The sequence below is a fragment of the Carcharodon carcharias genome, chromosome 16, assembly GCF_017639515.1.
Source record: "Carcharodon carcharias isolate sCarCar2 chromosome 16, sCarCar2.pri, whole genome shotgun sequence".
Lineage (NCBI taxonomy): Eukaryota > Metazoa > Chordata > Chondrichthyes > Lamniformes > Lamnidae > Carcharodon > Carcharodon carcharias.
The window spans coordinates 73,348,925-73,366,269 of record NC_054482.1 but is presented as its reverse complement, the minus strand read 5'-3'; the positions used below and the strand labels follow the sequence as shown (position 1 = coordinate 73,366,269).

General features: G+C 41.4%; 1 pseudogene; it reads right to left on the bottom strand.

Moving 5' to 3' along the window:
- Positions 1-11,657: 11,657 nt before the first annotated feature.
- On the bottom strand, positions 11,658-11,766 carry LOC121289512 (annotated as a pseudogene).
- Positions 11,767-17,345: the final 5,579 nt, after the last annotated feature.

Below are 17,345 nucleotides of genomic sequence, written 5' to 3'. Positions count from 1 at the left end.
TGCACACAGTATTCCAAGCTGTGGCCCAACTAATGATTTATATAGTTCCAGCATAACCTCCCTGCTCTTATATTCTGTACCTCGGCTTATAAAGGGAAGGATTCCATATGCCTTCTTAACCACCTTATCGACCTGTCCTGCTACCTTCAGGGATCTGTGGACATTCACTCCACATCCCTCACTTCCTCCACATCTCTCAGTATTCTCCCATAAATTGTGTATTCCTTTGTCTTGTTTAACCTCCCCAAATGCATTACCTCACACTTATCTGAGTTGAATTCCATTTGGCACCTTTCTGCCCACCTGACCAGTCCATTGATACCTTCCTGCAATCTAGAGCTATCCTGCTTGCTATCAACCATGCAGCCAATTTGTGTCATCTGCAAACTTCTTGATCATACCTGCTACACTTACATCCAAATCATTAATATATAAAGCACAAAAAGCTGAGGACCTAGTACTGAGTCCTGCAGAACCCCACTGGAATCAGCCTTCCAGTCACCAAAATACCTGTCAACAATTGTTTCCTGCCACTGAGCCAATGAAAATTTGGAATAGAGGATAAGGAAATGGGAGAGAAACTAAACAAAAACTTTGTGTTTGTCGTCACGAAGGAGGATACAAATAACCACCCTGAAATCCTACAGAACCTAGGCACTAGTGAGATTGAAGACCTGAAAGAAATTAGTACTAGTAAAAATTAGTACTGGAGAAATTAATGGGACTGAAAGTTGATAATTCCCCTGGACCTAATGATCTTCATCCCAGAGAGTTGAAAAAGGCAGCTGTAGAGATAGTGGATGCATTGGTTTTATGAGAGGTATGGCTGCCAAGATATGGGAAATGCTCAATGTTTATGGGACATTTGATTGACCAGGCTGGGTTGATGTGAGTTTTGAGTTGGCAACATTCAAGGACAGGTCAAGTCTCCTGTATGCAGAATTGAAGAGATTGAGATTGGCTTGCAAATCTGGTGCAGTGTGGGCAATGGCACTGCAGTCACCCACAAACTGTAGATCATGCAAGTCTATGGTGGTCAATTTTGGCATGGAGGAGACTGAGGTTAAAGCGTTTTCCACCTAGCCAGGATATAATACTTATACCAGAGGGCTGTTGATCTTTGATGAGGTGATTAGCCAGTCAGGTAGATTGTAAGTAGTATGGGGCTATCACACAGCTTTGCTTGACACCAGTCCGAATTGTGAAGGCATCTGTTTCAAATGTCCCACACAAGACAACTGCAATCATATCATCATGGAGCAGTCGCAGGATTACAAAGACATTCAAATCTTTGGAGCATAATCCACAGAGCCTCTCAATTTACTGAGTCAAATGCTTTGGTCAGGTCGATGAATGCAAGGAATAGTTCCTGGTGTTTATATAGACATTTTTCTTGGATTTGTCTAGCAACAAAGGCCATGTCAGAGGGTCCTTTGGAAAGTCTAAAGCCACACTGTTTCTGGGAGGATTTCCTCAGCCATAGGAAGTAGGCGATTCAGGAGAATGTGCCAAGATTTTCCTTGCTATGGACGATAGGGAATTACCCTGATAGTTTCACAACAAGATTAATCTGCCTTCTTGAAGGCAGTTACAATTGTCGCATTCCTGAAGACAGGGTATGGGGGGCTGCGGGATGAGTTCTTTTTCCTTGCAAATATATGCAATGAATGCGTGGAGTTTTGATGTGAGCAAAGGCCCACCAGTTTTGAAGAGCTCGGCTGGAACACCATTGAGGCCACAGGCTTTGTTGTTTTTCAACCATTTGATAGCTTGCTGCAGCTCTCCCATCTTTGGTCGTTCACCTGTGGATTTTACCATAGGGTTCTGAGGTTAGTCTGTATAGTATGTATAATATAATGTATAGTAGTTTTGTGATGTAAGCAGTAAGGTAAAGGGTGCACTTGCACTTTGTTGAATAGAGCATTCATGAGTGGGAGTGAAATCTTGCACCTAGCTAGGAGACACCAAGCAATGTTTATGTTACTAATAAAATTGGCACTATGAAAGGGGTTCAAAGGGCCTGGCGATACAATGAAAATTTACATTCAAAGGGGAAGGTTGGGTATAAGAGTTTTGTGTGTGCAGGTCAGAGGCATGTAAGATCTAAATCTGTAAGCCCATCTGCAAAGGAACAAAATTGAAAGGAAAAAAGCAAAATACTGTGGATGCTGGAAATCTGAAACAAAAACAGAAAATGCTGGAAAAACTCAGGTCTAGCAGCATCTGTGGAAAGAGAAACAGAGTTAATGTTTTGAGTCCATATGACCCTTCAGTTCAGTTTCCAGCATTTTCTGCAAATTGAAAGGAACCTCATTTTGACTTTGTAAGGTGAAAAATGCTTTGCCTGGTGTCTATTTAAGTCTATTGGTTACTGTTGCCTTAGTGGAGATTAATTTGGGAATTTGTTAAAAGTTATAGTAATTTGTAGCTATGTGCGTGTATTTAATTTGTTGTATATTAATAAATGTCTCTTAATTTGATATAAAAACCTCTCGAACTGTTGGTCTTATCCTGAATTTAGAGCTGCAACTCAAAACATAACAATTGAAAATATAGGTTATGACAGTCATTTAAAGTTTCCCTTTGGGATTTTAAATAACTCCACCTTTATAAACTGCTGTGTCATAACATGTGTGAAGATTTTCCAGATTGGTTGTGAGCTGCACTTGGAATTCCTCATTTTGGTCGGGCTGCTTCAGGGCTGAGACATTGATCTTCTTCATCTTGGACTTTTGGGCTTGTGATATCTTGGTACTAGGTGGATGTTTATCACTGTTTGAACAAATCAATGATCTGTCCAGCAGGCATCAGTCCCCTGCATGGATCAAATGATACAGGCTTACATCTTTCACTCGAACATTAGTATAATCCAGAATGTGCCAGTGCTTTGTTCTAGGATGCCTCCGTGTGGAGCTCAAGTAGCTGCAGCTGGTGGCACTTCCTGCACAAGTGGTTGGTCAGAGCACAAGGAGCATCTAGGACTTCCCACATGTTGCAGGCAGTACACAACATGGGACTGAGCTGCCCTGCCATGCCTCTAGTTGAAAAAAATCTCCTTCCTTTAAGTTAAATACAGTAAAAAAAATTAAATTATTTACTTTAAATAAAAACTATAACTCTTACCTTTCCTTAGCTTAATCTATTTTAAACTGGAGAAAACACTTACCCACTACTCACCTTTGTGCTAGTGTCACTTCTGAAGCTTCCCCGCACTCACGCTGGTTCTGATCTCTCTGCCACTCTCTTGCACTGTCTTGTGATATCACTCTTTTTTTCAACAAAAACTGACTGCAGGACACTCTTCCCAGACTGCTTCACCACAATGCTGACTGCAAGACACTCTTTCCCCTTGGCAAATGGACCCTGGTAGAAGCCTCCATGTAATGGACCCATCATGTGATGGCTTAGTTTAATGTGAGAATTTTGGGGTGCTGTTTCATTGTCCACACGACCTTAACAGGTTGGTGGTCAGGTTTCGGTGACATTTCAAACTATGATGACTGGGACCACTTTGCTGCTGCGGTCTTCTTCCACTTTTGTAGCCAGTGAAATACACAGTCTTCCAATACCTGTTCTGCCATTAAGGACGTTGTGGACCGCACTTTGGCATCTCCACTGACTTTGCAGCCATGAGTGGCCCTAGTAGGAGCAAGGAGTGCCTGACGGAATTGCTGAAGGGATCGTCAGAGCTCACAAACCTCTCCACCACGTCAAGGTGGCAATCCATGGAGGTGCCATCACCCTTGATGCTCTGAACATCACTGTGTGCCTTCCTTCTGTCACTCTCGAACCTCCCACGATCACCTTGAATAAGTGTTAATTAGCTAGTGTGTACCATTTGTGGTGAATACATGCCTGTGGAAACGTGTTTGACAAATTTGATTGAATTTTTTGAGGAGATAACCAGGAGTGTTGATGAGGGTAATGCATTTGATGTGGTCTACATAGACTTTAGCGAGGCTCTTGATAAGGTGCCTCATGGCAGACTGGTCAAGAAAGTAAGAGCCCATGGGATCCAAGGCAAAATGGCACATTGAATCTAAAATTGGCTCAGAGGCAGGAAGTAGAGGGTGATGGTAAAGGGATGTTTCTGTGATTGGAAGTCTGCATCCAGTGGGGTTCCACAGAGCTTGGTGCTGGAGACCTTGCTGTTTGTAGTGTACATTAATGGTTTGGATTTAAATGTAAGGGGTATGATCAAGAAGTTCATGGATAACATGAAAATTTGTAGGGTGGTAAATAGTGATGAGGAAAGCAGTAAACTGCAGGGGGATATCATTGGACTGCTCAGGTGGACAGGGCAGTGGCAATGGAATTCAACCCGTGAAAGTGTGAGGTAATGCACTTGGGGAGGGCTAACAAGGCAAGAGTTACACTATGAATGGTAGGATCCTGGAAAGTACTGAAGATCAGAGGGACCTTTGTGTGCATATCCACAGAGCCCTGAAGGTAGAATGGCAGGGAGATAAGGTGGTTAAGAAGGCATATGGGAAACTTGCCTTTATTAGCCGAGGCATAGAATACATGAACAGGGAGGTTATGCTGCAATTGTATAAAATGCTGGTTAGGCCATAAATTGAGCACTGCGTTTTGTTTTGGTCACCACATAATAGGAAGGATGTGATTGGACTGGAGAGGGTGCAGAGGAGATTTACCAGGATGTTGCCAGGGCTGGAGAGTCTGATCTATGAGGAAAGATTGGATAGGCTGGAGTTGTTTTCCTTGGAGCAGCGAAGGTTGAGAGGGGGCCTGGTAGAGGTGTATGAGGGGCATAGATAGGGTGGGCAGGAAGGTAATTTTTCTGTTAGTAGAGGGTTCAATAACCAGGGGGCATGGATTTAAGGTAAGAGGGAGAAGGCTAAGAGGGGAGTTGAGGGGAATTTTTTTCACCCAGAGGGCGGGTGGGAGTCTAGAACTCACTGCCTGAAATGGTGGTTCAGTAAGAAACTTTCGCAACACATAAGTATTTAGATATTCACTTGCATTGCCATAGCCTCCAGGGCTATGGGCCAAGCACTGGAAAATGGGATTAGTGTAGTCAGGTCTTTGACTGGCATGGACACAATGGGGTGAATGGCCTCCTCCTGTGCTGTAAACATCTATCAGTCTATGGAAATTCAGGGTGGTTTTATGCTGCTATGCGCTGGGGAGCAGACTAGCTCCGAGAAGCAGAGGAGCTGATATTCCTTGTGAGGAAGACAGCTTGAAGGACTTTGTGACTCACTCTGATCACTAAGATCTGAGTGGATTGCAGAGCCAATTCGCGAGGTCTGTCTTACTTGTAACTGCTATTTAGTGTGCCATTTATGGTTTATTTCAACCACCATTTGCCTGTTATTTGTGTTTAACTCATTAATTCTGGACTGTGAAGTATAGGATAGATGATATTTAGTGTTTGCTTTGTTGACTCTTAAATAGCAAAAATTCTTCTGGTTTAAACTATAGAATCTTGTGGCTTCATGCCTTTAGTAAATAACTGAGATTTTATATTTCTTCTATATATAAAAAAAAAGTTAGTGGTCTCTACCAAGATCATAACACAATTGAGCAGGCTGTTTTAACCTTGATGATATCGAGCTTTGAGTGCTGTTGGAGCTGCACTCATCCAGGCAAATGGAGAGTATTCCATCACACTCCTGGCTTTTTTTATTCATTCATGGGATGTGGGCACCCCCTAATTGCCCTTGAAAGTGGTAGTGAACTGTCTTCTTGAGCCGCTGTAGTCTATGTGGTGTAGGTATACCCACAATGCTGTTAGGGAGGGAGTTCCAGGATTTTGACCCAGTGACAGTAAAGGAATAGAAATATAGTTCCAAGTAAGAATGGTGCGCGGCTTGGAGGGTATCTTCCAGGTTGTGGTGTTCCCATGGCCAGGATTTTGCCCTCGTTGGGCGGGCTCGGTGGGGGCAGATGGAGCGGTTGGGGCAGGATCGCGATTTCACACTGGCCGGCCAATTAAGGCCCACCCAGCATGAAAGGCATGTTGCAGTGCTCAGCGCTGCCTGTGTGGGGCGGGAAGGAAGGCGAGCGGGGAACTTCGTGCATGCATGCAAGTGCGCAAAGGAAAAGCTCCCTGATGCACAGGCACATTTTAAATGTTACAAAACATGTCCCCTCATGTGACAGTCACATGAGCAGGGACACGGTATTAATGAAAAGCAAAAATTTTTATTTTATTTTTAATTGCTGTTGGAAATCTCATCCCGCCTGTAAGGGTGGACAGGCAGCAAAAAATTACATTTATTTGTTTCTTTAATGGCCTAAATAGGCCTTTAAATTGTCAGCAGGCGCACTGCCGACTCCTGCACATGCCCACCGACCAAAATATCACACGAGTGCACGATGACATCAGGATGCTTGCCTGACATCATTGCACGTCATTTTATGTTTATTAGGTGCGCACCCACCTAACGAGCTAAAGGTTCTGGCCCATGTCTCTGCTGGCTTTATCCTTGTAGATGGTAGCGGTCATGGGTTTGGAAGGTGCTGTCTAAGGAGGCTTGATGTGTTCCTGTAGTGCAAATTATAGATGATACACACTGTTGCTACTGTGCATTGATGGTGGAAGGAGTGAATGTTTGTGGATGAGGGTGCCAATCAAGTGGGTATTGTGCCTTGGAGATGGCGGACAGGCTTTCAGGAGTCAGGAGATGAGTTATTCATCGCACAATCCAAGCCTTTGACCTGCTCTTGTAGCCACAGTATTTACATGGCTGGTCCAGTTCAGTTTTTAATCAATGATAACCACTGGATTGATAGTGGGGGATTCAGGAATGGTAATGCCATTGAAAATCTAGAGGAGATGTTTCGATTCTCTCTTGTTGCAGTTTTAGAGTGCAAAAATCAGATTCTAACTGCTAATCTAAATTACAACTTGAGAAATACTGACTAGATTGAGATTCCACTTGCACAAGATTCATGACTCGGTTCCCAGACCACCCTATGTGTTCGCAAACACTGCCTGCTCAAATAGAGTTTATGACTCTCACCCAAGTTACAACTGCCAGCTAATTAACACTTATTCAGGCAACCACTTCAGTTGATTTTGTCAGTATCCTCTTCCTTAGTGAATATCAAAGCAAAATGTTCATCAATTATTCTAGCCTTGCCCTGCGCCTCTAAGCTTATATCACCCTTTTTGTTCCTTATAGGCTTCACCCCACCTCTTACTACCTGAATATTATTTACCTGCCTGTAAATGATTTTTGGGTTCCCTTTTATGGGAACTGCCTTTCTATTGTCATTGTCTATTTCTATTGTCTATTTCCTTGCTAGTCTTGTTTTCCTCTTCACACCCTTCTCAACTTGAATTTGGCCCAGGTCTCGCTTGAAGAATGCACCTGACATTCATCATGCACCCTCTTATTTCATCATATTCCCTTCCTTTCTTATCATCCAAGGAGGCCTCACTTTGTTTCCCTTACTTTTTCCTCTTGTTGCAGTGTACCTGGCCTGTATCCGAAACATCTCCTCCTTCAAGATTACCCATTAGTCTTTGGTTTCATTTTATTCTGGCTAGATCCCCTCTCATCCCATTGCAGTTAATCCTCTTCCAATTTAGAAGTTCTACTTTAAATTGTTCCTTGTTCTTCTCCATTACTAATCTAAACCTTATGATACGAAGATCATTTTTATCCAAGTGTTCCCCCACAGACGCTTGATCCAACTCATTCCCCAGCATCAGATCCAGCAATGCTTCCTTTCTAGCTGGACCGAGAACATACTGGTCAGAAATTCTTTCCCCTACTTAACTTTTACTCTAATGTGATCCCAATCGATATTTGGGTAATTAAAGTCCCCCAATATCACCACTCTACAGTTCTTGCAGATCTCTGATTTCCCTGCAGATTTGTTCCACCATTCCTTTCACTCATTACTTGGAGGCCCAAAGATTGCCCCCAGTAGAGTGATCATGTCCTGTTCGATTCTCAACTCTAACCAAATGGATTCTGTCCTTGTCTGCTCAAGAAAAAAAGTCTTCTATGACCAGCAGTGCCACCTCACCTCCCTTTCTTTCCTTCTCTATCATTTCTGGACACCTTGTATCTGTGAATATTATGTGCCGAATCCTCATCATTTTGAAGCCACATTTCCATTATTGTCATTACGTCATATTCCTACATGATTATTTGTGCTTGATAGTATGACTTCCTATGTACCACCCAATACTTTCATTGCTTTATGCACCTTATTCCTCTTTCCTATTTATATATGTTGGTGCCCAACCCCTGCCAATTTAGTTTAAACCCTCCCAACAAAGGAAGTGACCCTTCCCATGAAGACATTGGTCCCAATCCTAATGTGATGCAACTCTTCCTTTGATCTTCCTGCCTCAGAACCGGTCCCAATTCCCCATGAATCTGAAGCTCTCCCTCCTGCACCAAGCCGCATGCCACACTTTGATCCTTCCTATCTTCACTCTCATTATGGCTACTGTCATCCTTTCAAGTACCATTCCCTAAGACAGAACTGGTGACCATGGTCTTCCATTGGATTGGTCCATAATTATACTTGACAAAGTATTGTAGTGGTTTGCCCTTGCCTTCTGCAATATAGCTGACCAGGAAACTCTTCCACTCTTACCACCTGCCATCAGGTGTATTGGAGGGATTTACAGACTAATAATCTGTTTGGCCCCGTTACGAACACACATTCCATGGCCATCAAGTTTTGAAGTGGAACTTAAACCGCAGGTTCTGGCCTAGAGGTAGGGATACCATCACTCTGCCACAAAACCGCCTACAATTGTCATCCCAGGAGCATATTATATAATCATCAGCCTGGAGAAACAACTCATCAGTGACCCACCTGTTCCAGCAACGAAGAAAGAAAACAAAAACTGGGAAATAAAAGTACTTGTCGGAACTGGCATTCCATTTTAAAGTGTGTAACACCAGTTCAGATCAGTACTTTTATTTCTTGCTGAAGGGGAATGAAAGACTCACAAGAAGTCTGATTGTTTTTTAAAGGGCTGGCAAAAGGGGTTATTTTTGCTCCAATAGAAACAGGAAGCGTTGGAAGTGCTCAGCACATCTGGCAACATCTGTACAGAGAGAAACAGATGTCAGTGACCCTTCATCAGAACCAGTGCATATCACAGACCTAAAACATTAACTCTGTTTCTCTCTCCACAGATGCTGCCTGGCTTGCTGAGTATTTCTAGCATTTTCTGTAAGTATTTCAGATTTCCAGCATCTGCAGTACTTTGCTCTGCTATTATATGTTCCATGCTGGGCATTTAGAAGTGTGGTTAATTTCAATTTTAAATGAGAAAATACTTATCACTTAGTGCAAAATATAATTTTTCTGTTAACATTATTTGGTGCTAATTTACTGGAAGGTTTTAACATTTTTAAACTTGCAAGCGAAACCAGGAGTTATGCACCAATAGAATATACCATTGTTAGTTCACGATATTCTTCATTTGTACATAGGATTTTTGTTTACGGTGCTTCTGAGTTTCAAGTCCTTTGGATGCTGCTGTCTGGATATTACATAGGGCCTGGTTCAAAGTGGAGCTGTTTGTATAATATGAACAAGTTGTGCTTAATTGTCTGACAAAGCTGTGGTCGTAAAGTGTATCAAACTGAAACCTGAGCTTACAATGGTTTTTCTAAATGGTACAAAAGCTAAGAAGTTTTGCTAAGCCTATATAAAACAGTTTGACCCCACTCTGACAATGATTCCCAATTCTAAGTACCTAAAGGATGTGAGGGGAGGGTTTAAGGTGGGCAGTGGGGAGGTGGGGTGGATGCGGAATTAGGAGCCTGGAGACAGAAGCACCAGGGCCCATGATTTGTCTCCCTGGCTTTGCCTGCAGGATGTTGGTCCTGGGGGCATGGGTTGGGGGGGGTGAGGGGTGGCAGGAGATTCAGAAATGGTAATGCCATTGAATGTCAAGTTGTGCAACATGAATGTTACTTGCCACTTACCAGCTCAGGCCTGAATGTTGTCTAGGTCTTGCTGCATATGGACACAGACTGCTTCTGTATCTGAGGAGTTGTGAATGCCACTGGACATTGCAATCATCAGCTAACACCCCTACATCTAACCTTTTAATGGAGCAAAAGTGATTTGAAGAAGCAGGTGAAGATGGCTGAGCCATCCTGAGGAACTTCTGCAATGTTGGCCTAGTCTTGAGATGATTGGCCTCCAACAACCACAGCCACCTTTTTCTTTTGCTACGTATGACTCCAACCAGTGGAGAACTTTCCCCTTGATTCCTATTGACTTCAATTTTTTGCTAGGGCTCCTTGATGTCACACTCAGTCAAATGCTGCTTTGATGTCAAGAGCAGCCACTCTCACCTCACCTTTTGAATTCAGCTTTTAATCCATGTTTGAACCAATGCTGGAATGAGATCAGGAGCCCAGTGGCCCTGGCAGAATCCAAACTGAACATCACTGAGTAGGTTATTGCTGCATAAGTGACACTTGATAGCACTGTCGACGACATCTTCTATCACTTTGCTGATCATTGACATTAGACTGATGGGGCATTAATTGGTCGGATCAGACTTTGTCCTTTTTGTGGACAGGACATACCTGGACAATTTTCTGCAATGTTGGGTAGATGCCAGTGTTGTAGCTGTACTGGAACAGCTTGGTTAGCAGGCACGGCTAGTTTTGTAGAATGAATATTTAGTACTACTACCGGATGCTGTCAGGGCCCATTGCCTTTACTGTATTCAGTGCCTTCAGCTGTTTTTTGATCTCACGTGGAATGAATCGAATTGGCTTGTTTGGCATCTATGATACTGGGGGCCCCAGGAAAAGGTCAAGATGTATCATCCACTCGGCAGTTCTGACAAAGATGGTTGCAAATGCTTCAACCTTGTCTTTTGCACCGATGTGTTGGGCTCTCCCAATCACTGAGGATGGGTATTTGTGGAGCCTGTTGTTCTGGTTAGTTCCAAACATTGACAAATAAAATCGTTTAAATGATTAATCTATCAAATCATTATCCCTGGTTCAAATCCAGAAAAGAAAGTCATAAACATGTCTTAACCCCTTAAATTTCTGTGGGTCCCTTTGTTAAAATGACAGCTGTAGGGTAAGGAGAGTGGGTGGAGATATTTCTAAAAATGAAGACAACCTGTCTGTAAATCTATATTTCTTATGGCTTATACACACGATTGACAGAAAAAATATACGATCTATGTTGACACATGGATTGCTGAGAAGCAGAACCTTACTTCATCTTTGGTAGAAGTAGCAGTCTCCTGTGTTCATAGATTGTTATCTCTTCTATTCTTCTGCATGCATTTTTATTTATCTGGTGTAGGAGGGATCATTACTGTTATAGTCCAGAAAGCCAACTAGTGAAATGTGATACTGAAGCCAATCTTTAGTCAGTCTTACAATTATTTAGAGTGAAAAATTACAAGCATATGCGTCTTAGTTCAACCGCCCAGTTTCAGTAAGTATCTCTTTTTTAGATATTCCCTGGAGAGGGCTTTTAATTTAGTGACATTGATATTCACAAAAACATTCAAGAGCTATCTCTTTGTAACTCTTTCGAGTACAAACACGTTTCCATCTGTTCCTATTCAGATGAAGTTACATTGTTTCATAGTTTGCCATTGTGAGATTTGAACTCTTGATCTTGGGGGTTACAAACCCAGTACCATAACCACTTGGCTATTTAGGCCAAGCTAAAGCCTACTGCACCTGGTATTCCCAGGCGGTCTCCCATCCAAATACTAACCAGGCCTGAGTCTGCTTAGCTTCCAAGATCAGGCATTTTCAGACTAGTATGGCCATAGGCAGCTATCTCTTTGTAACTCTTTCGAGTAAACACGTTTCCATCTGTTCCTATTCAGATGAAGTTACATTGTTTCATAGTTTGCCATTGTGAGATTTGAACTCTTGAGCTATCTCTTTGTATGTGCTCAAGTAAAAGCCCAATTAATGCCCTCCACCTGCATATAATTAAACACAACTGATATGCAATTATACTTACCAGTATAAGGCACTTTAAAGCTCAGAGGATAGCAACTAAATTTTAGCTACACAAGTCCATCACAGGTAGAGCTAAGAATCGTTTAATTGTGTTAAGTTTGAGCTTGAGAAAGCTGACAGGGAAGCCAGCTCAGACATCCACACTTGTGTGTAAAATGGTGAGATGTTGGGATTGAAGATCCAAGTGAAATGGATAAGCAAAGGAATTAATCGACTCAACAACAACTTGTATTTATATATTGGCTTTAACATAATAGAATGTCTCAAAGTGCTTCATAGGAAGGCTATAAAGCAAAATTTGACACCAGGCCATATCAGGAGACACTAAGACATACAAGCAAAGGCCTTGGTTAAAGAGGTAGGTTTAAAGGAGGATTTGAGAGGAAGCAACAGAGGTAGATAAATAAGGAGGCCAGAAATTGGAACATGGATACCTGAGGGTTGTGGGGCTGGTGGAGATTGCATAGGTAGGGAGGGACACAACCATAGACGAATTTGAAAACGAGGCTGAGAATTTTAAAATCTCGCTGTTGTTTAACTGGGAGTCAGTGTAGCTCAAATGGTACAGGGGCCATGGTTGAAGGGGATTTGAGACAAGTTAGGACATGAGCAGAAGAGTTTTGGATTACCTCAAATTTACAAAGCCTCGAATGTGGGAGGCCAGCCAGAAGCGTATTGGAATAAGTAAGTCTAGAGCTAACAAAGACATAAATGAAGGTTTTAGCAGCAGTTGAGCTGAGGCCTGGGGTGATGCTATGGAAGGGGGGAGGGAGGGGGAAGTCAGCAGTTTTAGTGATGGCATGGATATGTGGTCAGAAGCTCATGTCAGGGTCAAATATGACTCCAAGGTTGCGAACTGTTTGGTTCAGCCTCAGACAGTTGTCAGTTAGAGGGATGGAGTTGAGGGCTAGGGAACACAGGAAATTTTTGGTCATCCTAGTACTAGATGTCAGAAAAGCAAGTATGACAATTTAGAGACAGTGGAAGGGTCGAAATAGGTTGTGATGAGGTGGTAAAATCTGCCAAGGAGGTAAAATCTCAGACGATTCCTTAGTAAGAAGTTAGAAGAGGAAATTAAGGCATCATCCAGTTCTTGGCATATGCTGGGATACCAAAGTCCAGTTTTCTTACAGTCTCTTTAGCTCTGAAGAACCATATGGATGCAAAATGTTAACTCTGTTTTTCTCTCCACAGATGCTGCCAGACCAGAGTTTTACCAGCATTTTCTGTTTTTATTTTAATTTCCAGCATCCACAGTATTTTGCTTTTATCTTGGTGATGAGGTGGAACTGGTTGTCATCTGCCTACATGTAGAAACGGATGCTGTGTTTTAGATGATGTTGTCGAGGTTCAGCATGTAGATAAGAAAAAGGAGGAGGCCAAGGATCTTGGCCTTGGGAATCTATCTAGAAACATTCCAGAAACTTACTTCTGCAAATTAGAGAAATAAATAAGTCGATCCAACCATGCCGCTTATGAGGATAAGATCATTTAAACTCTGAACCTTAATCTCACATGAGCTGGCTATTCCAAACAGTTAACAGTAATTGCATTAATTTACAAGCTCTGACTCTGGTCACAGCTATTGTTAATACTCAGTACCCATTAATGGTAACTCATCTGCACTGAAGAGTCCATGTAAATTTTGCTACTTGTTTTCTTCACCATTAATGGTTTGCACTCAACTGCTTTGTTTGGTAATTGATTAGGCTAGTAAGAGCTAAATAACCCTAAGCTTTTGCTAGAACTGCTGTTCTTCAAAATACACCGTTTTTGAACTCTTGTCTTTTTGCAGGTACAGGATGATATCAAAAGCTAATTATTATTGCTAGAAGGGAGGGAACAATAGTTTGAGATTTGAATTTGTCTACGACATTATTTGTTATCTCTCTTAATTGTTAGCCTGAATACTAAGAGCTTTTATTATTTATTGAAATATAATCAATAATCCCTTTTTTATACTGTTCTTCAATGTTACTTTTTTACTAGATTTCAGATTAATATCAAGCTCATTAATCTATGGTTTTAGTATTTGTTTTATTTTCCTTCTGTTGGAATTTGGGAAAACAAATAGTGAACCCAGGTTTTATTCACAATTTGAACTCTTGTTATCATCAAGGTCCAGATGTTGTCATCAAGGAACAGAAAACAGATAAAAGCTTGTAATAAGGCTAAGAAAAGGATAAGGGAGACCCAAGCAAGCCCAGTGCCTGGACATGGGCATCCCTTTGGTGACATTTTTTTTTGAGTTCCAGTTTTTGGGGTATATACCATAAGGTTTGGATCTCTGTGCAGAATGGTCATGGAGGACATCTGGCAGGTAACAATGTGAATAGCAGCTTGGGGGATGGACCATGCCTTTGAACCAGACAACATCAAAGGTAATATAATTGTCAATATGTATTTTGTAAATTACTGCTTAAATACAATAATATATTTGATCCTTGCTGATGTCAAATGAAGCTATACAACTCCAACAAATATGGTATCAGCCATAAACAATTCAATAGACAGTCCCAAAAGAGAACATTACAAAATGTTAACTCATTTATATATGGCTATTAAGTGTTCATCCAACTTTAACTGTCAGTTGTGATTTGTAACCAATAAATAGTGTTTATTGGTTGGCTTGTGGTCTATTTTTTCCTTGATAATTTGGCAAGAGTTAAATGAACCACTCAGCAGCTTGAGGATAAGCCAGTCAAAGGTTGGTAAATTAAAGTCATTTTGATCTGAGCTGATTAGTGCAAGATGATTCAGGAAGATGAGTTGAGCATCATTCAACTCTGGACCTCTTTTCTGGGAGGTAAAATCTCAGATGATTCCTTAGTCAGAAGTTAAAAGAGGAAATTAAGGCATCATTTAGTTCTTGGTATATATTGGGACACAAGTCCAGTTTTCTTACAGGTTGAGCAACAATTGTGAAGGACTCAATCTTGCTGAAAGCGTACAGTATATGGTTTTGCATTCCTTTGAGTGTGCCAAAAAGGCACAGAAAATTAACTTATATTTAATGCATAATCTGTGTATAAAAATAATTTCATTCCATCCCCATTTCACACTGCTACACAATTTTGTACAGATTGCAAGATTATTTGGAGATATGAGCCCATGTTTAATAAAATTAGTAAACATTAATGTAGGTAGCAATTTTAAACTAAAATAAGCTATGTTCGTGCGAAATGAATGACATTTCACTAAAAATTCTTTCAAATCCTTGCAATGAATTACAGTATCTGCTAGCATAGGTCAGAGGTTGCACCTAACTCTAATAGGTCAAAGAGGTAAAGTAAAAAATTCAGCAGGCACATCACTTCAATAATGGTAAATCCAAGTATAATGAAAAACTATATGAGTAGAATACAAAGCATGAATGCAAGCACCTGCAAGTTGGTGACCTACCAGTGAAATCAGGATGGCATTTATAATGGTCATTTCTTGTGGCACAGAGGTGATCTTCCAAGTTTTCAAGTTCAACCTGATGTTTACAGTCTCTTTCCTCACATTTTTCCTGTAAAACATATTTTCCATATTCATCACATGAATAAAAGTTAGAAACATAGCTGGTCAACATATTCTGGAATCCTACTGTACTAAATTGGGATAGATTAATGTATAGCACTCTCTCTCTTCAGATGCTATGTGCTGACAGGGTATTAGCAACCATGGACTTCCATGTGTCGGGCCATGGTTATGCTTGGCAAGGTACTGCAGTGGTTTGTCATTGTCTTCTGCAAGTTCTGACTGACCAGGAGACTCTCTTGCTCTTACCACTTGCCATAGGCGTATTGGAAGGATTTTCAGGTTGATAATGAATGCACCTTCCATGGCCATCAAGTCCCAGAATGGGACTTGAACCTGGAGCTTCTAACTCAGAGATAGCTACCACTGTGCCACAAGACCCACAATCCGCACCCCCCCCACCCCCCCACCCCACCCATGTATAACTAGATTTTCATCAAGATTTACTTTTCCCTGAAGATTATGATAGCACTTTCAACATATTTCTGAAGTGATTTAAGTGGTTCAGAGGGCATAAGATGACCGGTTGGATGCAGATCCTCTGCCAATTCAAACTAATTCATTGAAATATGAGAAAGCAAGGATGGAACTTCTTACATCACAATTAATAATACATGTCCAATTTAGGATGGCAAATAACTTGTTTCCACAGCACTGTTGACCATGTCCTTTTCAGTGTTTTAGGTAGTAGGTATTTAGTGAGTTGCTGTAGTGTATCCTGCAGATAATACATACTGAGGCCACAATGCACTAGTGAAGGAGGGGTTCAGTGTTCAGTGACAGACGCAGCAATCAAGCAAACTGCTCTGTACTGGATAGCCATGGAGTTTCTTGAACATTGTTCTGGCTGCACCCAGACTGACAAGTGGTGAGTATCCATAATAAACCTGACTTAACCTGTGCTGCTACTGGAGATGTTTTGAGCTGGAAGGGGATGATTCAATCATTGCAGAATACCCACTGCCTTCTCTTGTAGCCATTGTGGCCTACTTCAGCTTTTGGTCGATGGCAGCCCCCAGATGTTAATGTTGGGGAATTGGCGATGGTGGTGCTCTTAAAGGTCAAGGGCAGATGACAATAATGTTTGATGTGGTCCAGTCAGATCTTGCCATAGATGGCTAAACCAATTGTGCATAACATAATTTAAACTTAGAGCTTCTTGGACTTGAGAGGAGTGAAATGAAAGACAAGTCCAAGTGTCTCATGGACTTTGCACTACAATTTTATTAATTTTGTACTTTGTATTGGTCTTCACTCTTGAAGGTGATGCTCAACGATTAGATTTGAATGATTTTAATAATAAAATGAATATCATTTAATATTAAATTAGATGAACATATTGTTTTAACTAGAATTAAGAACTTGAAAATAAATAGATCATTCAGTTGTATGCTATCCAATTATGATATCCTGTGGGTCCTCAGGAAGTTGGAACAAGTGCTGTCCAAACCCCGGCCCTTATTTTTAAAGCTCATTGAATGCAGACAGGAAGGAGGTTAATATGGTCCCCATCTTTAAAATAATAGGTAACAATATAGATCTTGGATATTACCAGATATAATATGCAATATATGACTGCTTGGATCAAGACTTCCCAAAACTGTGGGTTCCAACCACCAGTGGGGTTGGGAGATGAGATTTTGGGGTCACAAGTTCCGAGGCAGCAATGGAGCATAGACTGATTTGTGACTGTGAAGCCCCTTTAAATATTCACTTTTTCTATTGGTGGGGGTGGCCTAATGGGCTGCTCTCTGAGGCCCAGTCGCTGCTCTAAAAAAGCCCATGAAACTGTAAGTTTTTTTTTGTGGAAAACCTGCCTTTTCATTACCTTCCCAAATCATTAGTCAATAGCAAGCCAACACA